This window comes from Caretta caretta, chromosome 8 (assembly GCF_965140235.1).
Source record: "Caretta caretta isolate rCarCar2 chromosome 8, rCarCar1.hap1, whole genome shotgun sequence".
NCBI classification, from domain to species: domain Eukaryota; kingdom Metazoa; phylum Chordata; order Testudines; family Cheloniidae; genus Caretta; species Caretta caretta.
The window spans coordinates 29701363-29726593 of record NC_134213.1 but is presented as its reverse complement, the minus strand read 5'-3'; the positions used below and the strand labels follow the sequence as shown (position 1 = coordinate 29726593).

The 25231-nt window shown below is 41.3% G+C and overlaps 1 long non-coding RNA gene across 1 annotated transcript in view; it reads right to left on the bottom strand.

Annotated features, from left to right (window-relative positions):
* Positions 1–25231, bottom strand: part of LOC142072972 (uncharacterized) — a 50541-nt gene that overhangs the window by 1202 nt on the left and 24108 nt on the right. The gene's annotated exons all lie outside the window — the stretch shown is intronic.

Here is a 25231-nt window from a genome sequence, read left to right as displayed (position 1 = left end):
TACCTTCATCCACAATCCTGACAACCAGCAACTTTTGATCTAAAGAGTTCCGCAGGTTCCTGGGATGTAAAATACTACTTTTTCCATCTCTAGGCCCTGGATGAAAAGCAGCATGGGTAGAATGTGCACTGAAGTTTAAAGTCATGATGCACACTATCTTATTCCAATAATCCTTACAGTAAAAGTTCTTTCTATTTGTATGTTAACCTCAAACACGACTTTTTAAAAATCCATGCAGTATTGCTGATGCTCACTTGATATTTTTTTTTAAAGTTTATCTGATTTTTTTTTGTAAATAGTCCATGATTAATCCTCTACATCAGTGGTTCTCAAAGCCGGTCCGCCACTTGTACAGGGAAAGCCCCTGGCGGGCTGGACTGGTTTGTTTACCTGCTGCGTCCGCAGGTTCGGCTGATCGCGGCTCCAATCAGCCACAGTTCGCTGCTCCAGGCCAATGGGGGCTGCAGGAAGGGATCAACAGAACCTGTGGACGTGGCAGGTAAACAAACCGGTCCAGCCCGCCAGGGGCTTTCCCTGGACAAGCGGCAGACCGGCTTTGAGAACCACTGCTCTACATGTTGTAGAAGACAGGCAATAGGATCTACAGTTGAAAATACTACCTCAAATCACTTTACAGATTTATGTTAAATAGCAGTTTTGGACCTTTGCACCCTCATGCATACTCTAATGTAGTGGCGGTCTTGAAGTAAACTAGTACAAATCCTCTCTGCATATTTTCTAAATGATTTTCTTTGGGAGTAGAATACAAATACCATGGTTGGTGGAGCTAAGTGAGAAGGGAATGAATGGATGGGTGAGGTGTGTTTTTTTGGCTGGAGCTCATTTGGAGTGGTAGGAGTAAGTAGGGGAGATAGGTTTTTTTGGGACGACTAGTGGTGTGGTGGAAGGGAGCTTCAGGAGCAAGGGGTCAGGGCTAGAGTTGGTGGTGAAGGAGATCAGGATTGGAGGTTGAACTGGTCAACATCTAGAGTTTTGTCTGTAAAATGTCAACTTTTGTTTTCAGTGATGATTGGACTAAATCCAAACACCCCCGAATCTGAAAAGTTACGTCAGATTTTGTGGCTGACAGCCCTGATTTGCAATAACTTGAAGCAGAGCTATAGTGAGGAGAGGCTTCAGGGATTCTGAGGGGTGCCTATGTTGTCATAACTACAAGCTCTTGGTTTCGTGTCCTTATACTTGCTGATGCCCCTTTCCCATACAAGACAAAGATTCTTTAGCTTTTTGTGAAAAGTAAAGATACCTTTTGGCGATTTCATTTTGCTGGTTACCGCTGGGTAGCCATTTAAATGAGTTTGGAGATAGTTTATGTTGAATGGAGGTTACTGTACTGGTCACTGGAAAAGGCTTTTACATTCAGATGTAAAACTCAGCTGAAGTGCTTAAACCTTCATATTGGTACCTACTATGCATGAATGAGGACATAGGTTGCTTTATGAAATCTAATAAATATTTAGATCTAGCCTAACCCTGGAGACTATACAAAATTTATGGAAATGTTAAGAATGACTTCCTAATGCCAATGCGGTCATGTTTCTATGAAACTAGGTGACTTCATGTTGTTTTATCCATAAGCTTATTCAGTCAATTGTCCCAATATAAAGTTAATCTTGTGAAGCCAGCAGCATGGTCTTTTAGTAATATAAAAATCATTAACTTCCACCTACTTTTATAAACAGAGAATTGTTTCCCCCTGCTCTACTGTTGGGGAAGTAGAACCAGAGCTGTCAGTCACAGGGGAGGGGTTTTAGCTTTCTCAGTTTACGCTGGTTCCAGGCAGAAGGTTTCCCAGCCAGCTGCTTTCCCTGAACCATGGTACATAGGACAGATTATACTGGGGATTCCTTTCCTTGTCCAAGCTGGGAATCTGTTTTCAGGAGTCTATGGTGTCTTACAAATCTACTTTTCTTACTATTTTCCCACCTCTTAGGGCAGGTAAATATTTACTTGTAAATTACTTGTGGCATCTGTCTTTGAGACTTCTTCTGAGACACAGCAGGACTTGCAAGGAACTATCAGTTATAACTGAGGAAAAAATATGGAGGACACAGTCATGAAACAAAAGCTTATTTTATTTTTTTGCCAACATAATTTGCCATGTGTACACGAGCAAACCTGTCCTTTAGATTTCCTCCATTAATCAGATTAATTAGGACCCCTCTCAAAATATTTCCTGAATGACTCATTTTGGAGGTACTGAATTTGATGCTAATTTCAGCAGAGCACCACACTGTCTTCTAGCCAGCCATGGTGTGGATATGCATTTCCTTAGCTGCTTTGTAAAACACTTTCCTATTAATCAGACTGTTCAGTCCACTGATACATCACCCAGAATTAAATAAAGCAAGTGTTTGGAGTTGAATTTAGAGTGTCATTTCAGACTAGTGTAAAAAACTTGTGCAGGAGAGTTAGTTATGATGTATGGAAAGTACAGTAATAAGTTTGTGTTCTCAAATTTCCCTTACAGCTCTCACACTGAGCCAGCAGAGGGAGCAGAGAGACCATGCATTTTCCATACTCTGTACAGAGGCAATACTGTTACTTAGGCATAAAGTCCCTTTCCTCTTTAAGGAAAGTATTTTTATTGACTGTGATCCTAGTGCAGCTTTGTCAGGGTTCCCTTCCCACTCTGAACTCTGGGATAGAGATGTGGGGACCGGCATGAAAGACCCCCTAAACTTATTTCTACCAGCTTAGATTAAAAACTTCCCCAAGGCACAAACCCTTTCCTTGTCCTCAGATGGTATTGCTTCCACCAAGTGATTTAGACAAAAATTCAGGAAACGGACCACTTGGAGTGCCTATTTTCCCAAAATATTCCCCCAAGCCTCTTCACCCCCTTTCCTGGGGAGGCTTAAGAATTATATAGGTTTCAGAGTAACAGCTGTGTTGGTCTGTATTCGCCAAAAGAAAAGGAGTGCTTGTGGCACCTTAGAGACTAACCAATTTATCTGAGCATAAGCTTTTGTGAGCTACAGCTCACTTCATCGGATGGTTAGTCTCTAATGTGCCACAAGTACTCCTTTTCTTTTTAAGAATTATATACTAAGCAATTGGTTACAATGTGAGCACAAACCAACCCCCTTGGTTTTTAGGACACCAAAAATCAGATTCTTAGAAGAATTTTATTTAAAAAAAAAAAATCACACCTGCAAGATCAAGATGGAAGATAACTTTACAGGGTAAATAAAAAGGTTTAAAACACAAGAGGATTCCCCTCTGACTCTGCTTCCCAGTTACAAAACAGGAATGAAATTATCTTTTAGCATAGGGAAAATTCACAAGCTAAAACAAAAGATAATTTAACGCATTTCCTTGTTTTACTTACAATTTTTGTAATCTTAGATGCTCATTTCAGGCAGGTTTTTAGGAGATGTTTTTTCCTGCCTGATCCCTTTCCCCCAGGGAGGGAACAAATGAAGAGCACAAACAAAACCTCCCCCCCCCCCCCCCCCCCAGATTTGAAAGTATCTTCTTTCTCCATTGGTCCTTCTGGTCAGGTGCCAAATAGGTTAATTGAACTGATTAACCCCTTACAGGAAAGGCAATTCAGTATAGCTGCCCTGTGTATATTAAGTAACGATGGGAGGAAAACCTAATTAAATTTGTGTGCTAACAAATTTCTTGTTAACAGACACAAATCTGTTCAGCCTTCTAACTTTCCATTCCTTTTTAGGGAGGTAAAGCCAAGCAACATCCCAGAATGAAATATGTACATTTAAACAGAGTGTTTATGTCTTCAGTGATACTATGTTTTTGTTGCTGAGCAGCCCAACAAAGTTTTAAAATTTTAAGTGAGAGCTGGGCCTCAAGCCAAAAGCTGAGCACACCCCAAATGTAGGGTCTGGAGGAGCAATACAGTGTGCAGGAATAGTGTCTGATGCAGGCTATTTGGCCCTCCTTTGCTGTGAGCTTTCATTATTCCGGGATGGCTTGTTAACAAACCACTCAATCTGAAAAAAGAAAAGGAGTACTTGTGGCACCTTAGAGACCAACCAATTTATTTGAGCATGAGCTTTCGTGAGCTACAGCTCACTTCATCGGATGCAATCTGATGTTTTCTTCTTTGCTGAGTTTTAAGCTCAAGTGGGCTTAAGTTAGTCAGATGTCTGCACAGGCAAGTGGCATATCAATGCAGCTGACAGTAAATGTGCTGATTGATTTGTTTGTTCCAATCTGGTGTCAGCCTTCTTGCATCATCTTTCATTAGGCTACCAATGCAAGAAATAGACACCTGAACAAAATCACCAGAACATATTGGGGGGGAATCAAGCCAGGCAGAAAGATCTAAAAATAGTATCCAGTCTCCAGCCAGTATCAGCCAAAAGATTTTAACATTAATTATTGTAATGAAAGAGTTAAGGTAGGCATTTAAGGGGCTAAATGTGTGCAAAACTTGACTCCTGAGTCCCAATTAATATATGTACATATCTGAATCACTCTTTTTTACACCCCACATCCCCAATGTGAGAGAAATAGAGAGGCTCCTGTGGAACTGTCAGGTAGAAGGAGGCAATGTCCCAGGAGGCACAGAGGAGAGAGCAGGCCTGCCATCCATACCTGAGCATTGCAAGGGAGGGGGAGGTAGGCAAGCTGGTGCCTCTAAAAGCATCAGCAGAGAAGGCTGCCCTGTATTTTTACCATTCCGTAAAGGATGAGCTTTGGCATGCTCTTGTTGCTTCCCGCTCCCCCAGTGAATGTTTTTGCCCCTGAAGTTGTTCACTAGCTTAACTGATGAATGAACACAAAATGGGCAAAAATAAATCGGAGTGAACTCATTTAAAAATCTGACCAAATATTTGCAGAACACATTTTGCTAATTTGCCTCTGACTGCAATTAGATGAAAAAAAGATAATTGAGGATTACTAATGGGAAAATATTTTAACAGATCTATTGCAGTCTTGAATAGACTCTCACAAGAAGAAGTATTGGAAGGTCACGTGAGTAATTTCAAGGGAGAATGACCAACTTTTTTAATTAACTCTACTAGGCTTTAGGTAGACACCCATTTACTTCAATGGGCATAGGAGCAAGTGCCTAGAAATATACTACAGGAGACAGTCCTCATCTAGTAAGAGCATATGCTAGGTGATCCAATACTAGCTCAGTCCAACTTCTCAGATACTTTCACTAGTACACATACTCAGGTGACACCCACATAGAATCCAAGAGATTTTTGCAAGGAATAAGATTGCTTCATTCCCCAACTCTGAAGGAAAAGCACAAAGAGCAGCTGATAGGTCAGTGGACTGCTAAAATCTTGCCAGAGTATGATTGTTTTGTGCTGTTTGTTTCACTGCAGCTGTAATTTCTTTCTGTGATCAGCTGATCACATTATCAAATCACTGCTTTAGCAAGTTTTATCTTTGCATAGCTTTTTCACTGGGTTTGGCTTTTATGGACCCATATACTGGAAACATAACTGAAGATAACATTAACAATCTTAAATAAACTGTCTTTCAGGAATAACTTTCATCCATATTACCAAAGTTTTCCAACTGTGCATGTAAAGACTAGAGAGTCCAGATATTTGTAATGTATAATGGACCAGGCCATATACTCAGCAGCTGTAGCTCTATTGAAGACAACAGTATTAAAGTCAATGGAGCTATGCTAGCTGAAAATATGGTCCAGTATTTAATAACTTGGCCTTTTTGGGTAGCAGGTCACACAAATCCATCCTCGTCTTGGAATAAAATCTGTTACTGTTTGGTAGTTTGTATGAATCATTTTCAATTTAAGGGATGTCTTTTTTAGAAACGTATTATTCTTTTTGTGTAGCTGATTTCCTAAATCATACGGTATCATTGCTCTGTTGAAAGACTGAATTTTTTAGATCAGAAGAATGGCAGACACCCTTCCATTATGAATTTTTGGATAAAATTGTGCTTAAATCTTAGGAATTTGCATGCCTTAGTGAATATTTGGCAGTTGTCTGAACACTCATGAATAGGTGTAAAACCAAAAATGTCAGACCAGATTCAGTGCTGTTTTTATTGACAGCTCAGTTTATGATTTCATTTCTCTTGGGACCACATCAGTGAACTCACTCGGTATTTAAACTGAAGCACTAGATGGTAGAATTTGGGTCAGTTGCTGCCTGTAGGTGTTAACTTGAAACACTGTCTTCAAATAAATAACAACAGTGATGACATCCTTCTATAACGGAATGGTGTTAGCGCCAGACAAGGAATATTTATCATGAAGAGAAACAGATCAGGAGCAATAGCAGCAACAAGATTGTAAAGGGCTGACTTAAAGGAACACTGTCAGGTATCTTGGGACCAAATCTGAAGTCTTATTGAACTTAATACATTTCTTCCATGATTTAAGGACAACATGGCTTGAAACATTCAGTATTTACTGCCAAACATTGTAGCACTGTGCTGCCAATGCTTAGTGTATGTCTACTGGAGCTGAAAGGTGTAATTTCAGCTTGGGCAGACATACCCTCACTAGTTCAAATTGAACTAGTGTGCTAAAAACAGAGGTGTAGCTACCATGGCACAAGCATCAGGATGGGATAGCCATCCTTAATAAGTTTCAGAGTGGCAGTCGTGTTAGTCCATATCAGCAAAAACAACAAGGAGTCCTTGTGGCACCTTAGAGACTAACACATTTATTTGGGCATGAGCTTTCGTGGGCTAAAACCCACTTCATCGGATGCATGTATGCTTACTGTATTTTTCACTCCATGCATCCGATGAAGTGAGCTGTAGCCCACGGAAGCTTATGCCCAAATAAATTGGTTAATCTCTAAGGTGCCACAAGGACTCCATCCTTAGTGCAATCCCATCCGAGGCCCTAGGTGCACAGTTTGGCAGATAGCCCCTCCTGTCACCCAGGCCACCACCACCACAGCTACACTTTATTTTTAGCATACTTGCTTGATCAAAATTAGCACAGGGATATCTACATAATCTGGAAATTATACCTTCCAGCTGCAGTGTAGACATGCCCTTAGAACCAGAAAGTGGAACTAAGCAAATGTGAGACTGACTAATCTATTTCCATTGTCCAAGCTGAGTCAAGTGCAAAAAAGGTAAACAGCAAAATGGGGAAATATTAGATTTTTACAATTCTTTCCATTTTCTTGATTTGAGGCATTGTTAGTCATGGGTAGGGATTTGCATGGTAGTATTTAACCACTACAGGTTATTTTTCTGTACAAGGTTCATAACAAGTAAAGCTATTAGTGCAGTCAACAAGCCAGGAAACTGCAAGATGATATGGGATTTGTAAAGGTAAAGATTGTAACATAAGCAACTTTGGTGGCAAATTTCTAAGTTACATATGAACAGTTTCTCCGCTAAAGTATTCATAAATATCTGATAAGATGCCAGGGTACAATTTTCTGCAAATTGGATTTTTTTTTTCATCTAGGGACACATCACTAGTAGTTTCATTTCCACTCCATGAATGTTTCTACACAAATGTCATATCTACATTTTTCTTATCACATTGGTGGCATGTAGTAAGAAGAAGAAAAAAAGAAGGGTTTGATTGAGACTAGGTTACTTATAAATCTGAATTGGTCCCTCTGCTAAGTGCATGAAGCTTGATTCAAATCAAGTCTGGGGAAGCTTGGAAGTTAGATTTCTGGAAAACCCAAAACAGCCTATGTCAAGGTTCCTCCCCCACTCTGAACTCTAGGGTACAGATGTGGGGACCTGCATGAAAAACCTCCTAAGCTTATCTTTACCAGCTTAGGTCAAAACTTCCCCAAGGTACAAAATATTCCACCCTTTGTCCTTGGATTGGCCGCTACCACCACCAAACTAATACTGGTTACTGGGGAAGAGCTGTTTGGACACGTCTTTCCCCCCAAAATACTGCCCAAAACCTTGCACCCCACTTGATCTTAAGAACAATCTTCCCAACACTTGCACCCCCCCCCCTTTCCTGGGAAATGTTGGATTAAAAGCCTCACCAATTTGCATAGGTGACCACAGACCCAAACCCTTGGATCTGAGAACAATGAAAAAGCATTCAGTTTTCTTACAAGAAGACTTTTAATAAAAATAGAAGTAAATAGAAATAAAGAAATCCCCCCTGTAAAATCAGGATGGTAGATACCTTACAGGGTAATTAGATTCAAAACATAGAGAACCCCTCTAGGCAAAACCTTAAGTTACAAAAAAGATACACAGACAGAAATAGTTATTCTATTCAGCACAGTTCTTTTCTCAGCCATTTAAAGAAATCATAATCTAACACGTACCTAGCTAGATTACTTACTAAAAGTTCTAAGACTCCATTCCTGGTCTATCCCCGGCAAAGACAGAATATAGACAGACACACAGACCCTTTGTTTCTCTCCCTCCTCCCAGCTTTTGAAAGTATCTTGTCTCCTCATTGGTCATTTTGGTCAGGTGCCAGCAAGGTTACCTTTAGCTTCTTAACCCTTTACAGGTGAGAGGAGCTTTCTCCTGGCCAGGAGGGATTTCAAAGGGGTTTACCCTTCCCTTTATATTTATGACAGCCTATGAAATCTTCATTAGACATCACCCTGGTGATTAAGAAGTGGAACAGGGCTAGTCTGGAGAGGCCTAGCAGTACTAATTTTTGTTTAAATGCTATACAATTTGTTCTTTGGTTTTTGTTATATGATTCTTCTACATATCAAAAACAGGAAAGAAATCAATCACAGCAGTGCTATTTGAGTCTAAGAAATAGGGGTAACAGTAGTTTGTTTCTGTTTCACCGTCCAACTCAGTTTACTTAATGAATCCTCACAATGCTTGTGTGAAGTAGGTATGATCCCCATTTTACAGATAAATTTACAAAGTAAACCTACACCAAATCAGCCTGGTGTAAAATGTGAAATTCATCCCTATAACAACTGATCATCAAGTTCTCACAGAGATCCTGCATTCTAAAGGAAGGGCTGCTTGGCTTGCTCAGGGGGATTCTACCACCTATCACAGCAGTATTGCTTACCGCCTTATTGGCATTGGGTAAGGGGACCCTTGCTGAAGTTCTTTAACTCTGCTGTTGCCCTATGCAACTTCACCAAAAGCTGTTTCAGGTCCATCCACCAATTCACTGCACAGTCTTCAGAGAAGGATCAGTGACAGAGGATGCTCACCAGAGTCTTTTCCATCTTCTGGTGATAGCCCAGCTCCAGATTCTAGCAGTGAAAAACTGAGGCTTTGGACAAGGTGATCTCTCATCCCAGTCATGTTTTGGGCAATTTTTTTTTTTTTTTGACAAACAAAAGGACAAGTTTTATTCCCCCAAACTCAAAACGTAACTGCATTTTGACCAAAGTGCCCAAAACAAATGTCACATAACTGAAATGAAAATGAGGTCGGGTTTATTTAGTCATTTCCCCTTGCTTACCAACACATGCTTGCAGAGAGCCCCCTCCCCAAGGGAGCCTTTGTGCCAAAGTTCTGGGCCACTCTTCTCCCATTTCACCAACAGATGTCAATAACAAGCACTCTACTCTTCAGGGCTTCAGGCCACAGAGCTTACATCTGGGTAATAACAGAGTCTCTTCACTGTTGGTATGTGAAGATTAGTGGGACAAAATGGTTTGGATAAAAAAAGGATACCCCTTTGTTCAACCCTTCACCCCAAACTAGAACTAACCCTTGAGGCTGTGAAAAATTTTGATAGCTTCCCCATGTTTTTCACTTCTGTGCACCTGTATGTATCTGGTGGCTGGTTGGGTTCAAAAGCAAGCAAGTTAAAATACAGTGAGAGAAACTCATCTCACAGTAGTGCCTTTCCAGTTGGTATTAGGAAGTAAAGAAAACTCAGAGGAGACTGTCAGCACACTTTTGTACATACAAGAGGTTTGGAGCAGTACCCATAAATACCAAGAATTATCCATAATTTTTAGTGAGCCTCTGCACCAAATGTTGCCTTTCATTAGTGAGGATTTCAAGCCTAGATTTTCCCCATGTTCCAAGCCTACACATTAACACCAGAAACAAGAGCATGAAGGAGCTGCCTGGATTTATGAGAATATATTAGGTGATAGAACTACCCTATCACAATCACATGCTGCTCGTTGGCCACAGAGACAATACCACGGGGGCAGAATGTCATGTAAAATGTACATTATAACCCATATTTCTCAAGTCAGGTATGTGCCATTGTGTGTATGGGCCTAGTTTATTTGTGCTGCTAGCTAGTGTGCTTCTGCCACTGAGGTATATGAATGTATACATCGTGCATGCTTACCCTGTATTGGTAAGCACGAGAAAGACGTTGTGATGCTCCCCAGAGCTGTGAGGGATTTCACCACCCCCTGCACGTAGGGTGAAGCATTCTTGCCTGATGCCTGCTGTAGCTCAGCTCCCCAAAGCCAGCAGCCTCTGACCATAGACCTCTCCCTTGTGCAGGCTAGTTACAGACACACACCAATCCCTGAACTCTTCTGCCAGCAACTCCTTCGGTAGCATCCAGTTCCTGACACTAGACAGTCACAGAAATAACCAGGTAAGCTGTATATGAAGAACCAGAGTGTACACAGCTTGACTGTCACAGCTCAGGATCAGGTCCTTTATAATGCCACAGCACTAGAATCTACTTATGGTGAAAACAAATATAAGTTTATTTACAAAGATTAAGATTTGAGAGAGAGACAGAGAGAGAGCGTGCACACTCGGAAAACATGTGCCATATAAAACAAAAGGAATAACACACTTGCTAGAGTCTAATCTTAACTCTAACAAGCTCAAATCCCAGTCTAAAGCAATTTCTCACCTAAAGCAACCTCCCAGCATCAATAGCCCACACGTCTAGGATCCAACTTTCATGAATGCAAAAAGCTCTGTCCTTTCTGCTTCCTTAGTGAAGGATAAGAAAGGGGTCCTTTTTTCCTTCCTTCCTGTAAACCTTTGAAATGCCCCTTTTGAAATGCATCCCCCAGATAAGACTCTTTTCCCCCTCTTCTTGTTCTCCAGTGTGTTCCCCCATGTTGGTTTCACAGATCCGTCAACCAGTTTTTCCTGTTGATTTTACATCCACATGGGGTTTCCATTGTATTGACTTTACAAAGCTTAAATCAGAGCCAAAGAGAGGTGACTAGGCATGCTGTGGTCTGGTGGAAGACCTATTTATCCACTTTGCCTTGTTACAGAATTTAAAACTTAATTTCAGTAAACACACACACAATTCCTTACATAGAGTCAGTACATACTTTTCACAATAATGTTAGTGACCAGTGTGTCATGGGCTTTCATTTGACACCTTACAAGTCACTTTTTGGATAAGTACTATACAAGCAGTGTGTTGCATGTAGTGAGTTTGTCAGGCCTAATAGGAGCTGCTGCCACAGGAGTGAACCTTTTACCTTCTGGCATCAATTAGGCCTCTGTGTCACAAATGTATGTGAGCAACAGAGCATGCCTAACTTTGAAATCTGGTCTCATCTATGTACGCCACCATGGTACATCCTCTGTCCTCCCAAAGGAGGGCTCATCAGCAGTTCCCATACTGAAGTCTGATATGTACATTCACATGCTGCCCTACAGATTATATATAGGCATGAATTTTGACCCCTGTGTGGACCAGGCACCATCTAGCCAATACAAGTGTCTTGGTAGTTCAAAGATTAAGAGAGAATCTGAGTCTCTGAAAGTTGAACAACCCTTTGAGGTGCAGGTAGCCTTTCTTAGGGCTAAGCTCATTGTCCCACCAGAATTGTTTTTCCTAGGTGCACTAACAGGTTTAAACTATTAAATTGTAAATCTGAGCTGATGCTATTCCAGAAAAAAAGGCATCACTGATTTAGTCTTCCTCTATATAAATTCTTCCATATGGAACCTATTAATAAGTTCAAGACCAGATACGCAACTATGAATGCATCAAGTTTCTTTTTATCATAAAGCCCTTGAGAGCAACTTAGTTTTTAAATGTGGTTTTGGCAATGGTCTTATCTTTAATAGTTACATTGCAAGAGATACTGCAATACACTTCTCTTTGCAGGATATATAATCAGTCTGCTTAGGCTACTATGTAAACAAAATATTGTCCCACAGAAACTGTTGCAGGAAGATTACACCAAAAAGCTCCAGACCTGTGGTAATCTGCAATAAAATGTGGACATCTAAAGTAGCATCTATTATTATGTAGCGATGGAATTAAGAACCAGTGTTCAGTTGTACCTACAGAAAAGAACTTTAATCTTGCAGACTACATGTCTATATACTGCAGCTACTTACAAATCAAGTTCATGTAGGAAGTCTACTGCAGTCTTACAAAATACTTCTTTTGCAAGGGGAGTAAAACTTGTAGTTTCATTCCCACACTACCTACTCACTGAAGTCTCCAGTTATTTACATTAATACTACTGACTTACAAATTAAACCCAGTGGGTAAAATAACTTCATTGGAGCATTTTCTTTTTGGCATCATTCTAGTTCACTGTCAATTATGATGACATTTGTTTGGTTTTGTTTCAGTTCACACCATTAAATGAAAAACTGCTATGAAATATCTGCTAAATAGCTAAGTGAATGCGAAAAAGCTGTTATTTCCTCTCATCTTCACAGAATCTTAAAAGCTCCAACACCAGAAGGTAAATAATGAGTCCATATTCTGGAGGGCTCAGCTCATCATATTTTTACCACTTGGGGTTGAAAATACCAAAGTTGTATTTTACTTGCTCTGACGAGCCACTTCTGCCATACCAAATTGTTGTGTAGCAAGGCTTCATGGTAGCATCTCCCTGGTGCAGCTGTACAGTCATGTTTTAGAATTAAAACAAGCTTGTCACACTTTAATAAAACTACTTAATAATATGCAAAAAGAAAAGGAGTACTTGTAGCACCTTAGAGACTAACCAATTTATTTGAGCACAAGCTTTCGTGAGCTACAGCTCACTTCATCGGATATGAAGTGAGCTGTAGCTCACGAAAGCTTATGCTCAAATAAATTGGTTAGTCTCTAAGGTGCCACAAGTACTCCTTTTCTTTTTGCGAATACAGACTAACATGGCTGTTACTCTGAAATAATAATATGGTAATTTTTGTCCACCAGTTCTAATAAAACAACTCATTCAGTTTCTGTTCCCTGATTATTATGACCAATATGCAATGTGACTAATCACTAGAGATTGTGAGCACTTGACAACCCCCAAACTAAAGATTTTTCCATTTTTAGCAACTGAAAGCCAAAAGATTTCAGCTGATTGGGAAAAACAAAACAAAAAATTGTTTTTGACAAAGACCATTTCCCACAGAAATGTCCCTTTTGATGAAAGCCTTTTTTCACTAAAAAGTGTTTTGAATAAAAAATACTGACCACCTCTACTAATTACATACCATGAATGACAGGTTTCAGAGGAACAGCCGTGTTAGTCTGTATTCACAAAAAGAAAAGGAGTACTTGTGGCACCTTAGAGACTAACCAATTTATTTGAGCATGAGCTTTCGTGAGCTACAGCTCACTTCATCAGATGTATACCGTGGAAACTGCAGCAGACTTTATATACACACAGAGAATATGAAACAATACCTCCTCCCACCCCACTGTCCTGCTGGTAATAGCTTATCTAAAGTGATCAACAGGTGGGCCATTTCCAGCACAAATCCAGGTTTTCTCACCCTCCACCCCCCCACACAAATTCACTCTCCTGCTGGTGCTAGCCCATCCAAAGTGACAACTCTTTACATAATCAAGTCGGGCTATTTCCTGCATAGATCCAGGTTTTCTCACATCCCCCCCACCCCCATACGTCCTTCGGCCTGCATCACTTCCGGCAGCTCCCATTGGCCAAGAGCGGCGAACCACGGCCACTGGGAGTTGTGATCAGCCGAACCTGCAGACGTGGCAGGTAAACAAACTGGCCTGGCCCACCAGGGGCTTTCCCTGAACAAGTGGTGCCCCTAGTTTGGGAACCACTGGACTAGACAATAGTCAAACTTTTGGAGCCTATTAAATTTCAGTGGTTTTGGTTGAATTTCACTTTCAATTTTGTGGAGTTGTTCAGAGTTAATCTCAGAGAATGCAAACATCATACAGATGGACTCTAAATACCAGTTTGAATGAATTTATCCCCTAAATATCAAAACTGCCTAGCAGTGTACATGTGAACAGTTGGTCTGCAGTTAAAATGAAATGTATAGCTCTCACAGGTTCTCAGTGTCCCGCGAGCTTTGAATTAACTATAAAAAAACTCTGCTTCTTCTATAAGGTCACATGGTCAAGTAGCTGTTATCTATGTAGACTATAGACTACCCAGAATATAAACTCAGCTATGTATAAGTGTTACAGCTAATTCTGCCACAGCAGGTTTGGGATTAACCCAGGTAATGTTACTCTTCCAAAGGAGTATGTTCCAAATCAGTTACCTTGTGCTCCCTTCAGGTTCTCTTTCAGAAGAAAACACTAACTGGAGAATATGGAGGGTGTAAATGTCGAGCTACAAAGCTAGTAACATGAGCCCATGATTCACATCTTTGGATGGAATTCTTTCCTTTCACTGCAGTGGGGGGACAGATGGGTGTTTTCAGATGACAAGAGGAAACAGTGGGAAAACTCAGTCATGTGCATTCCCAAAGCATGTCACAGTTAAATAGACCTCAGAGGCAGGGCCATACTGCAGTGAGAGTCATGAAGCTACCTACGTTCACTTTTACATTTCTCCCCAGACAGATTTATTGTGGGCGGGGAAGAATTGAGAGGGGATTTTTTGTTTTCTGTTAATGTTTTTAAGACAAGGAAATGACTTAATGTGTTTTCTACTGTGGAAAAACATGAATCTGGAGTCATTTACAATATCACAGCAGAGGAAACTGGGGAGGTCTCAGCTGAGTCAGAACAACTTCCATCCATTAATGACCACCCCCTCAAAAAATCCCCTGCATCTCATGGGACCTGATTTGGTGGTATGCTGAGCACCCTGAGCTCTTACGGAAGTCAATGGAGGGTGCTCTGGATACCACAGACTCAAGCCCCAAATGTGACAGATAAAAGGCTTAGATTCAAATGGCAATAAATACACAGCTGAAGCTCTCTCACTCATTATTTCTTCCCCCCTGTGGATGTTTGATTTCCCATCCTGAACAGAATGCCTAGAGAGTACATCAGAGAGACAAGTCATCACATTCCTAGATTTATTTAATATCCATTTCTCCTGCTGAAGAGGGATTTTGAAAATTAAGCTTTCCCAGAGATTTTGTTTTAAAAATAAATATTTATCATCAAAGACGGGTCCCTGTCTTTTTAGGGTGATGACACAGCTGTAATTTTAGTTTCAGTAAGCGGAATTTGCTTGCTGGCAATAGTCTCAGGATTTTTTTCAGAGTCTTTAAACATTCATCCTGAAGTGACAAGGAAATCAGCTGACCGGAACATGGGCAGAGACCCCTGGAGCCGTATTACTAGAAAACCTTGAAATAATATCGTAATGCATATTTATAGTATGGCAAAGGCTAGGTAGATTGTGGCTGGGGACATGGTAATGCTTACATGAAGGCCAGGGAAGCTTCATAATCTCCCAGCAACCCTTGAACTAGCAATGGCCAATACAGAATGCCACTCATTGACTATGAGAGAGAGAGCGGGAAGTCTTAGCTGTTTGCTCTGGTACAGGGGATTCCAGATGAAGAATGAGAAGTGGAACTCTTGCCGTAGGGTTGGTGATGTGCTCCACCCAATCACTGACAAATAAAACCCTTTATCATATAAGTTCAATTGCCAGAAATAAACCACACCCAGAGCCTGCTCAGCTCTCCCCAGACTGCAGAGAAGGCAAATCCCTGCCCAGACACTAATGCAATCTAAAGAAAAAACTGGGGAGAAAGACATGCAACATACAAGCAGAATATCGAATTTGGCCAAGTCTTGGTAATAAAGTTAATGGGTATTTTTACTCATTCAATTAGGTTGAGAATGTATTCAACCTATTCAAGAACTCACCAAGCTAGTCAGTATAAGTTAAATGGTTTTTCTTGAGGCATTATGGCCAATGTGCATCTTCAGGAGACACTGAGATGTGGCCCACAGTATAAATTTGAGGAGCCTTAGGGCTTCTTTAGCTTATGGTCAACTGCCAACAGCCTGGAGCATTTCTGTAGCCAAGAAGAGTTAGAGTGCAGATCTTTGAAAGGGATAGAAACCCCCATGTCTCACGGCATAAACCAACCTGTAATAACTTGAGGTCAGCAGCTTTCCCTGCAGGCAGGTTATTCCCTAACTGCCTGTTCCATCGTTTCTTGCCCTTCCTCTAAGGATTTGGTACAGGCCACTGTTGGAGATAAACTGGAATAGCTGGAACAGGGATCTGATGCAGTCTGGCAATTCTAGTGTTCCTAAGAACTAATTTCAATAACACGGAAAATGAGGGATGGCTATAGCAGACTTCTCAACTTTGCTATAGCCTTCTACTATGGCAAAGATAATACTGTGCGCTTTTATGTAAAACACTGTCACAGAAGGGTCTCAAACAGGATATCTGCTAATTACACCTCAAAAACGCCTGTGAAATTATTATTATACTAATTTCACAAACAGGAATACTGAGACAACATTTGCCACATTGCAAATCAACTGCAGAGCTATTAACAAAACCCCAGGTCCCTGGCTGCAGTTACCCTACTCTAGTCACTACTCCTAGTTCACATGTTCCTTGTTTATTTTGTAATCAGTAGGGGAACAAAGGTTTTAACTGTGCTCACAGGACAGAATTCATCCTAATTCAGAGATCATTGTATCACTTCAAGCCTTCATGTGGGGCTGAAATGGTGCAGACAGTCTTGTACAGATTCATGTGCCTTGAAATGAACTTCATTTATTGAAAGTGCAAATCCTTGGGGGGGTGGGGGGGGGAAGAAATAATAATTAACATGTTTCAAAACCCTCCTTTGCTTTCTTCTCATATCTCTTTTTATCACTGACTGTACTGGGGGCTGTATTTAAAGAGAGTCATTTTCAATCCATATTTAAACAAAGAGAAAGTTTATTCCTGTAGTTCAACCAAAAATTACCTGTAGCCAAGCTGCAACAAGGCATGGACTCCAGAGCTGAAGTGCAGATGTTTTTTTACAAGGTAATGTCAGTTTCCTGTGACTCTAAGAAAGCTTAAAATAAAGGGGGAGTTTGCTTTTGCTAGTCCTATGTACTAAAAGTCACGTGCAAATATAAAAGCTTGGCAATATTACAAAGACATGATGGGTGGTCCTGATGTATTACAGGATGTCAGGCAACTCAGACTGCAGAAGAGTGAGGTGAAATAAAGAATATCAACTGCAATAGAAAGCAGTGGCTCGGACTGCACGTGACACAGGTTCACAGCTGTGGTATGATCAGGTTACAGAACTGAGAAATGAAAATAATTGCAGCTTCCCACAAGACTGGCAAGCTAAACCCAGCACAGGAATGAGGTTGATTACCCACAAAGGAAAATCAAGATGAAATGTCATAGTTTGAGAGGAAGATAATCAGATTTGTGTGTTATTTGGCCCACTTTATGTCATTTAGTGGGAGTATTAGTACTACCATGTCTCAAACATCAAGATTTATTTTGAATTCAGACAGAGTGAGAGCATCTCAGATACTGAGGGCTAGATTCACAGAGGCACTCAGGAAATGCCACACTGACCAGCACAACGGCTAACTTTTAGGTGCTTAGAAAAAAAAATCACCAATATTTGCAAGGCAACTTGGGAAAGACAGAAAGAAAAGGAGTACTTGTGGCACCTTAGAGACTAACCAATTTATTTGAGCGTAAGCTTTCGTGATCATCGGATGCATGCAGTGGAAAATACAGTGGGGAAATTTTATATATACAAAGCACATGAAACAATGGGTGTTACCATGTTTCAGAGTAGCAGCTATTCTTTTGCGTAGAAACTGTCGGGTTTGGCCAATGTACATGGCAGAGGGGCATTGCTGGCACATGATGGCATATATCACATTGATAGATGTGCAGGTGAACGAGCCTCTAATGGGGTGGCTAATGTGATTAGATCCTATGATGGTGTCATTTGAATAAATATGTGGACAGAGTTGGCATATACACTGTAACGAGAGTGATCAGGTAAGGTGAGCTATTACCAGCAGGAGAGAAAAAAACCCTTTTGTAGTGATAATCAAGGTGGGCCATTTCCACAAAGTAAAACTATTTCCCCATGTTTATTTCCCAAAAGATTTTTCTCTCCTGTTGGTAATAGCTCACCTTACTGGATCACTCTCGTTACAGTGTGTATGATAACACCCATTGTTTCATGTTCTCTGTGTATATAAAATCTCCCCACTGTATTTTCCACTGCATGCATCTGATGAAGTGAGCTGTAGCTCACGAAAGCTTATGCTCAAATAAATTTGTTAGTCTCTAAGGTGCCACAAGTACTCCTTTTCTTTTTCCTCCTCCCTACCATTTTGTGTGGCTTAGGCAGCCTCTGAGCACACCTACCTGATCAGGCCCTGCAGGCGAGATAGGTGGACAAGCACCTAGCTTCCCCTTCTTTGTGAATTGCACTGGGGCTTAGGCATCCAGGCACCTAGAGGGAGGCAGCAGTTAGCATGTCCAGAGGAAGAAACTTAGGTGCCTGGAAAAGTTTTACAGCAGAAATGTAGGTGAGTGAATTTAAGCACTTATAACGTTGGCTGCAGCCAAGCAGAGCTTTCATGGATTACAAGTAGTACCTAAACTGGTAGTTAGGCTGTAGCAGGGTGGTCACCAGCTCCTGCCTGGAGGGGTTTAAACTAGCCTAGGAGAGGGCTGTGGCTGGGGGCAGGTATCTCCCAGGCTGATTGGGGAAGCAGGCTCAGCTGTGGCCACGCCCCAATCAGGGCTCAGCTGGCCCTTATAAGAGGGCAGTGGGCCAGGAGTAGAGTGTCTCCTCTATCTGTGGAGGGAGATGGGCTTGGCTTGGCTGCTGGGGAGTGTACTGGGTACCTGAGGTGAAGCAGGGCTAGGAGGCTCCTGACTGGAAAAGCTGCAGGCCTGGTAGATGGCCTAAGACAGGGTACTGGGGTTGCAACAGGGCAGCCCACAGGTAGGCAGAAGCAGCAGGTCCAAACCCCCCTTGCCTGTGAGGATTGGCTTATACACTGCAGTCCGCCCCAGTGTGTGGGGGCTCAATGGTGACTGGCAGTAGCCAAAGGGTGAGGTGAGGTGGAGATAGTGGGTGGAGGGTTCCCTGAGGAGGGGAGACCCTGAGACTGTGGGGGTACTGCCAGGGGCAGCACCCTGAGGAAAAGGGAGCACTGGGGGGTGGGCAGTGGCAAGCGGGACACTGGCCTGCAGAGGGTGGTCTGGAGGCTGGAAGAGCTAATTCCCTGAGAAACCAGCAGGAGGCACTGCAGGGGTGAGTCCACACTCTGACATTGGCACCTAAATCCCTTTGTGAATCTGGCCCAGAGTTCATATTAAGGAGTCTCTACTCCCCTTTGCACTACCACAGATTTTGCCAAACAAGACCAAAAATATGAAATTCAACTCTAAACATTATTTTCATCTAAAGACAGCAAAACATTTCACTTGGAGTTTCAAGAGGCCCAGAAAGCTGCAGAAATGTAGTATGTTTTGTTCCCTGAAAAAAATGAAGTTTGGTTTCAGATTTCACTGAAAAAGGTTCACACAGATAATTTACTACTTTGCTATTTTCACTCATTTTTACTACATAAATACTGTCTTTGAAAACAAGTCCAAAAAAGTCACCTTGACCTTCTACTATTCCCTCCCTCCACTTAAGAACAGTGTGGGCTACTTCAAAAGATGGTGTTTGTCATTCAAAAGCAAGTATCCCTGGAGTTTGTCAATCAGTCAAACATTCATACAGATTGCAAGTCTCCATGCCCTGTAATACAGGGCCTTTAACGATGCTTAATGTAAAATGTATGAACTGTTTTAAAAATGCAGCATATCTGGATATGACGCACTTGGCAGATTTCATTTGGGAGAACTAAGCAACAGCCATTTTTAAAGTATGCTATTATAAAATCTAGAGCAGCGCCACTGAAGCATGGAGAATTGAGAGGTTAGAATCAGGCACTTAGCTTTTTATCTAATTCCATGAATTTGTCTTTTCAAACCTGCTAGGTCCATACACCTTAGCCTTAATGTAAGCAGGGGCTGAATCTTTGTACGCTACCAGAACTAGATGTGGGTCTGGGTCCAAATACCTCCAAAATCTGGGTAAGATTAAATCTTAAACCTGGATTGTGAAGTTTAGGCTATGTCTAAAATGACCATGTTGCCACTGAAGATAGCAAGTGTGAAGTTAGAGTAGCAGTTTACTAGAGCTTGATGGCATTTTTCATCCCCCAAATTTTCCTTTTGTAAAGTGTGGTTTTGTCAAAAACCTCTGCAGAGAAAGTGTAGATTTCAAAGAAATTTTGAATGGTGTATTCAAAACAAAGTTTTCCTTAAAGTCAACATTTCAAAATGACAAGTGTTTCAACATGTCTAATTGTTCGTTCTAATTGAAAAAGCCATTTAGAAGTTTATATTCTAACCTGTTTGGATTTTTTTTTTTGGACAGTGACTTTTCTGATTTAGAATGGAAAGTAATTTTGAAGCATTGAAGTTTCCCACATAGGGAAGATTCCTCCCTACCCATGCACACCCTAACAGCTATACAATTTACTAACAAGAATGCGAGCAGACCAGTGATGAATGAACAGGAGTGACAGAAAGTTCTATCAAGTCATATTCTACATTGCAGGTCTTTTTAGAACGTACTGCAAAATGTCAACATACTCAACAAGAACAACTAACATGAGCTTTAAGAAGTTGATACAGTTATGTTGAAGGAGAGGTGATGTATCAATGCTTAACAAGCAGAAGCTAGGCAGAAATTAATAGCATATGGTTCCCATTCAATGTTTCCTGCCTCCCACATCCCATGCCCATCCCTCAGGCCTTGTCTACACTACTTGGGTAAGTCAACCTAAGTTATGCTACTCCAGCTACATGAATGTCTGCACCACACTGCATTGACGGGAGATGCTCTCCCGTTGACTTATCTTACTCTTCTTGTTCCGGTGGAGTACCAGAGTCAACAGGAGAGCGCTTTGCAGACAATTTAGCGGGTCTTCACTAGACCTGCTAAATCGACCTCCCACTGCATCAATTGCAGCACTGTTGATCCCTGGTCAGTGTAGACATGGCCTGAATCATCACACCCCTTTCTCTTGGAATAAGATCAGTCCCTGCTGCATTGCCAGAAAGTGCCAAGCCCCAATACAAAGTAGAGAGCAAAAATACCATTCAACACACATTCAGCGTACCAAAGAAATTGTTGTGGAAATAAACTTCATATTTGTATTAGTCACTAACAAATTAACTGTCATTGGGTATAGCCCAAAAAACTCTGGTTAGGTCTCTCTCTCTTTTCAATCCAAGAGGAATTTGTTCACCTCTAAGTACATACAATTCATTTTGTGTTTCATTCCTGCTATATTTGTTTGGGGCTCATTCTCGCTCCTTCCCTCTCCCCCCTCACACGTTGGCTCATACTTCAACAGCAACTCTACAGAGCTTCACAACATCGAAACACATTTTCAAAAGCTACTTAAGATTGCAGTTCTAATATGTAGAGTCAGATGCATTATCTGGTGCATGTCCTCTGCTGACTGTTAGCCAACCTCTCTGGATCCTTTTTAAAAAAAAAAAATTGGCACTACTTCAGCTATCCTCCAGTCATCTGGTACAGAGGCTGATTTAAGTGATAGTTCACCTACCACCCTTAGTAGTTCTGCAGTTTCATCTTGGAGTTCCTTCAGAACTCTTGGGTGAACACCAATCCAGTCTTGTCTTATTGCTGTTTATCAATTTGTTCCAAAATCTCCTCTATTGACACTTCAATCTGGGACAGTTCTTCAGATTTGTCACCTAAAAAAAATTGCTTGGGTGTGGGAATCTCCCTCACATCCTCTATAGTGAAGACCAATGCAAATAATTAATTTAGCTTCTCTGCGATGGCTGTGTCTTCCTGGAGTGCTCCTTCAGCATCTCAATTGTCCAGGGGCTTCACTGATTGTTTGGTAGATTTCCTGATTCTGATGTACTTCATTTTTTTCATGTCAGTTTGTGTCTTTTTGCTAGTTGCTCTTCAAATTTTTTTTTGGCCTTCTTCAAATTCTTTTTTGGCCTGCTTAATTATACTTTTACACTTGACTTGCCAGAGTTTCTGCTCCTTTCTGTTTTCCTCAGTAGGATTTAACTTCCAATTTTTAAAGGATGCCTTTTTGCCTCTATTATTTAGCCAGGGTGGCATTTTTTGGTCCTCTTACTATGGTGTGTGTGTTTTGTTTTTGTTTTTTAATTTGGGGTATACAACTTGTTTTTAATGGTGTTCTTAAAAAGTTTCCATGCAGCTTACAGGCATTTCACTCTTGTGACTGTTCCATTTAACTAGCTTTCTCATTTTTGTGAAGTTCCCCTTTCTAAAGGTAAATGCTACAATGGTGGACTTCTTTGGTATTTCCCCACTACAAGGATGTTAAATTTAATGATATTATGGTCATTATTACTGAATGGTTCAGCTATATTCACCTCTTGGAGCAGATCCTGTGCTCCACTTAGGACTAAACCAAGAACTGTCTCTCCCCTTGTGGGTTCCAGGACAAGCTGCTACAAGCAGTCATCATTAATGGTGTCTAGAAATTCATCTCTGCATCCTATCCTGAGGAGACATGTACCCAGTCAACATGGGGATAGTTGAAATCCCCCCATTATTATTGAGGTTTTCTATTTTTATAGTATCTCTATAGCTTTTCAGTCACTATCACTGTCAGGTAGTATATTCCTACTGCCATGCTCTGATTATGGATAGAAATTCCATGCTTGAATAGAGATTCTATGGTATATAGTTTGATTCGTTAAGATTTTTACTATATTTGACTCTATGCTTGCTTTCACATATAGTGCCACTCCCCCACCAGCATGACCTACTGTCTTTCCAATATAAATTATGTACCCTGATATTACTGGCAATCAACATGATATCCGCAAATCTGAGGTGGTTTAACTGGTCTCTGACACTGATGCCACCCTTCCAGTTCATCTGCCTCGTTAATTAGCTGAAAACACTATGAAACTACAGAAAATGCTGCGAGAACTCGACACAAAAAGCAGCCAAGTTGGATTGAAAATGAACTGCTCTAAAATGCAATGTATGCAGTCTGATGCCTTGCCAAAAGCACAAATAATAGTCAAGGGAGAACAAAAAAGTTGACCAATATGTCTGTTTGGGCCAAGAAATTAACATATGCCACGATCAGGAAGGCAAACTCTCATGAAGAAAGAAAGCTGGTTGGCACACATTCAATTCTATCAAGGATGTCCTCCAAGGAAAAATCAACAAGGCAACATGCACTAACCTCTTCAACTCAACAGTACTGCCAGCAATGTTGTACGGCAGCAAAACATGGGCGCTTACAAAGATAGAGGAGCAACAACTGTCTGTTATGGAGAGGGCGATGAAAAGAAGAATTCTGGGGATTTCAATCCGTGACCAAGTCCCCAATGAAGTGATCAGACAGCAGAGTGCAGCGTAGCACATGGTTGTTGAAAGCAGGTACAGTAAAATGTGATGGGCCGGGCATATAGCTAGTCTCACTGACAATTGATGGACTACAGCTGTCGCCAACTGGTTCAGTTCCCACGGGAACTGAAATGACCCCTTGGCTGACCTCCAAAGAGATGAAAAGATTTTATGAAAGGGCATGGCCACACATGGAAAAGGAAGGCCAGGATAAGAGACGAATGGAAGACATGTTGTGATTGGCGCAATCTATATGAGGGCTGAAGGACCGATCGATCAAGGTGATATTGATTGTCATCATTCCACCAAGTTTCTTTGATGCTTATTATATCAATATCCTCATTTAATACCTGATGCTCAACTTCACCCATCTAAGTATTTAGACTTCTGGCATTTGTCTACAAGTACTTATAAAATTTGTCACTTTTCAGTTGTCTGCCTTCACTCTCACTGCATTCCTGGACTATACAAAGGCCCCAATGGGAAGAATAGCTGTCTGAGCAACAGACCATTGTCTACTTGTTGCTGCGTAGACTGCCTTGTCCTGCTGCCTCACCCGACCTTGTCCCCCCAACCCACTGACTCAGTCCCTTGGATTAGATCTTCCTGACCCCTGTGAGAACTCTAAGCAGTGCCCCAGACTTCCTCTGGTACAAATTGACCTGCTGGCTATCTGTCCACCTGTGCACACTTGACTACTCCTCTGGATTACCCCCTAGCCCGCCTCAGCCTCTGGATCTTACAATGAGTTAACACAAGACCCTAATGGAGTCCCAACCTGATAAGAAAAGCTACCCTGCCATGCCAAGGGAAAGGTAAGTGATACTGGTACTCTTCCGAAGGTGAATTTCTCCTCAATGCAGATAGGTGCAAATTGCAGGGGTGAAGTACCTGCAGACTTTATTGTCCCGATCCCTGCAAAGACTTACTTTAGGCAATGTCTACACTAGAAACACTTTACAAGTAATCTTATACCGGTACAGTAAAACCACATGCCCATGAATTAAACAGGCAATACCAGTAAAAGCACAGCTTTGCTGGCATAAATGTGTCTACACTAGTGGTTTCTGCCAGCACAGCTATGTTGATCAGGGATCACACCTCTTATCAACTCAGCTATATGGTCCAGCAGAAGTCCCTAGTGTAGACCTGGCCTAAGCATGTGCTTAGCTTTAGGCACTGAGTACTCACACTGATGTCACATTTAAGCATATGTATAAGCACTTTCAGGATTGAGGCCTATTTTAGAATAATACAGAACCAAAAAGTTTGGAACTGAATATTCCTGTGGTTCAGGTCCCAATCTGAACCACCTGAATTTTCACAGTGAGGAGATCCTAACCCAAATTGCAGGGTCAGGCCATCTGAGCAGCAGCTACAAAACTAGTACATGGCTTGAAAAAAAGCCATTCCTGTTCTCCTCACTAATCAGGAGGCCCAAATTAAGGGTTCTTTTTTAAAAACTAGATGTATTTAGTAACTTTCAATGAGAGAGATTAAATACAGAGATGCCAAGCATAACTACATATCCAAAACATGTCCCACCCAGCCACAACCCAAATATTGGCATTTCATTAAAATGTGACCCAGAGCTGACTCAACCCTAATTTTGCTTTTGCACTTCCAAAACCTGAATGTAGTTATTCTTAACAAACCTCAGAATTTAGGACCTGAGCACAAGTCTACAGTTAGGAAGCGTGGTGTAAGAGGAAATTCCAAATGTGAGTTGTATCACCTAATGCAGTGGTTCCCAAACTTG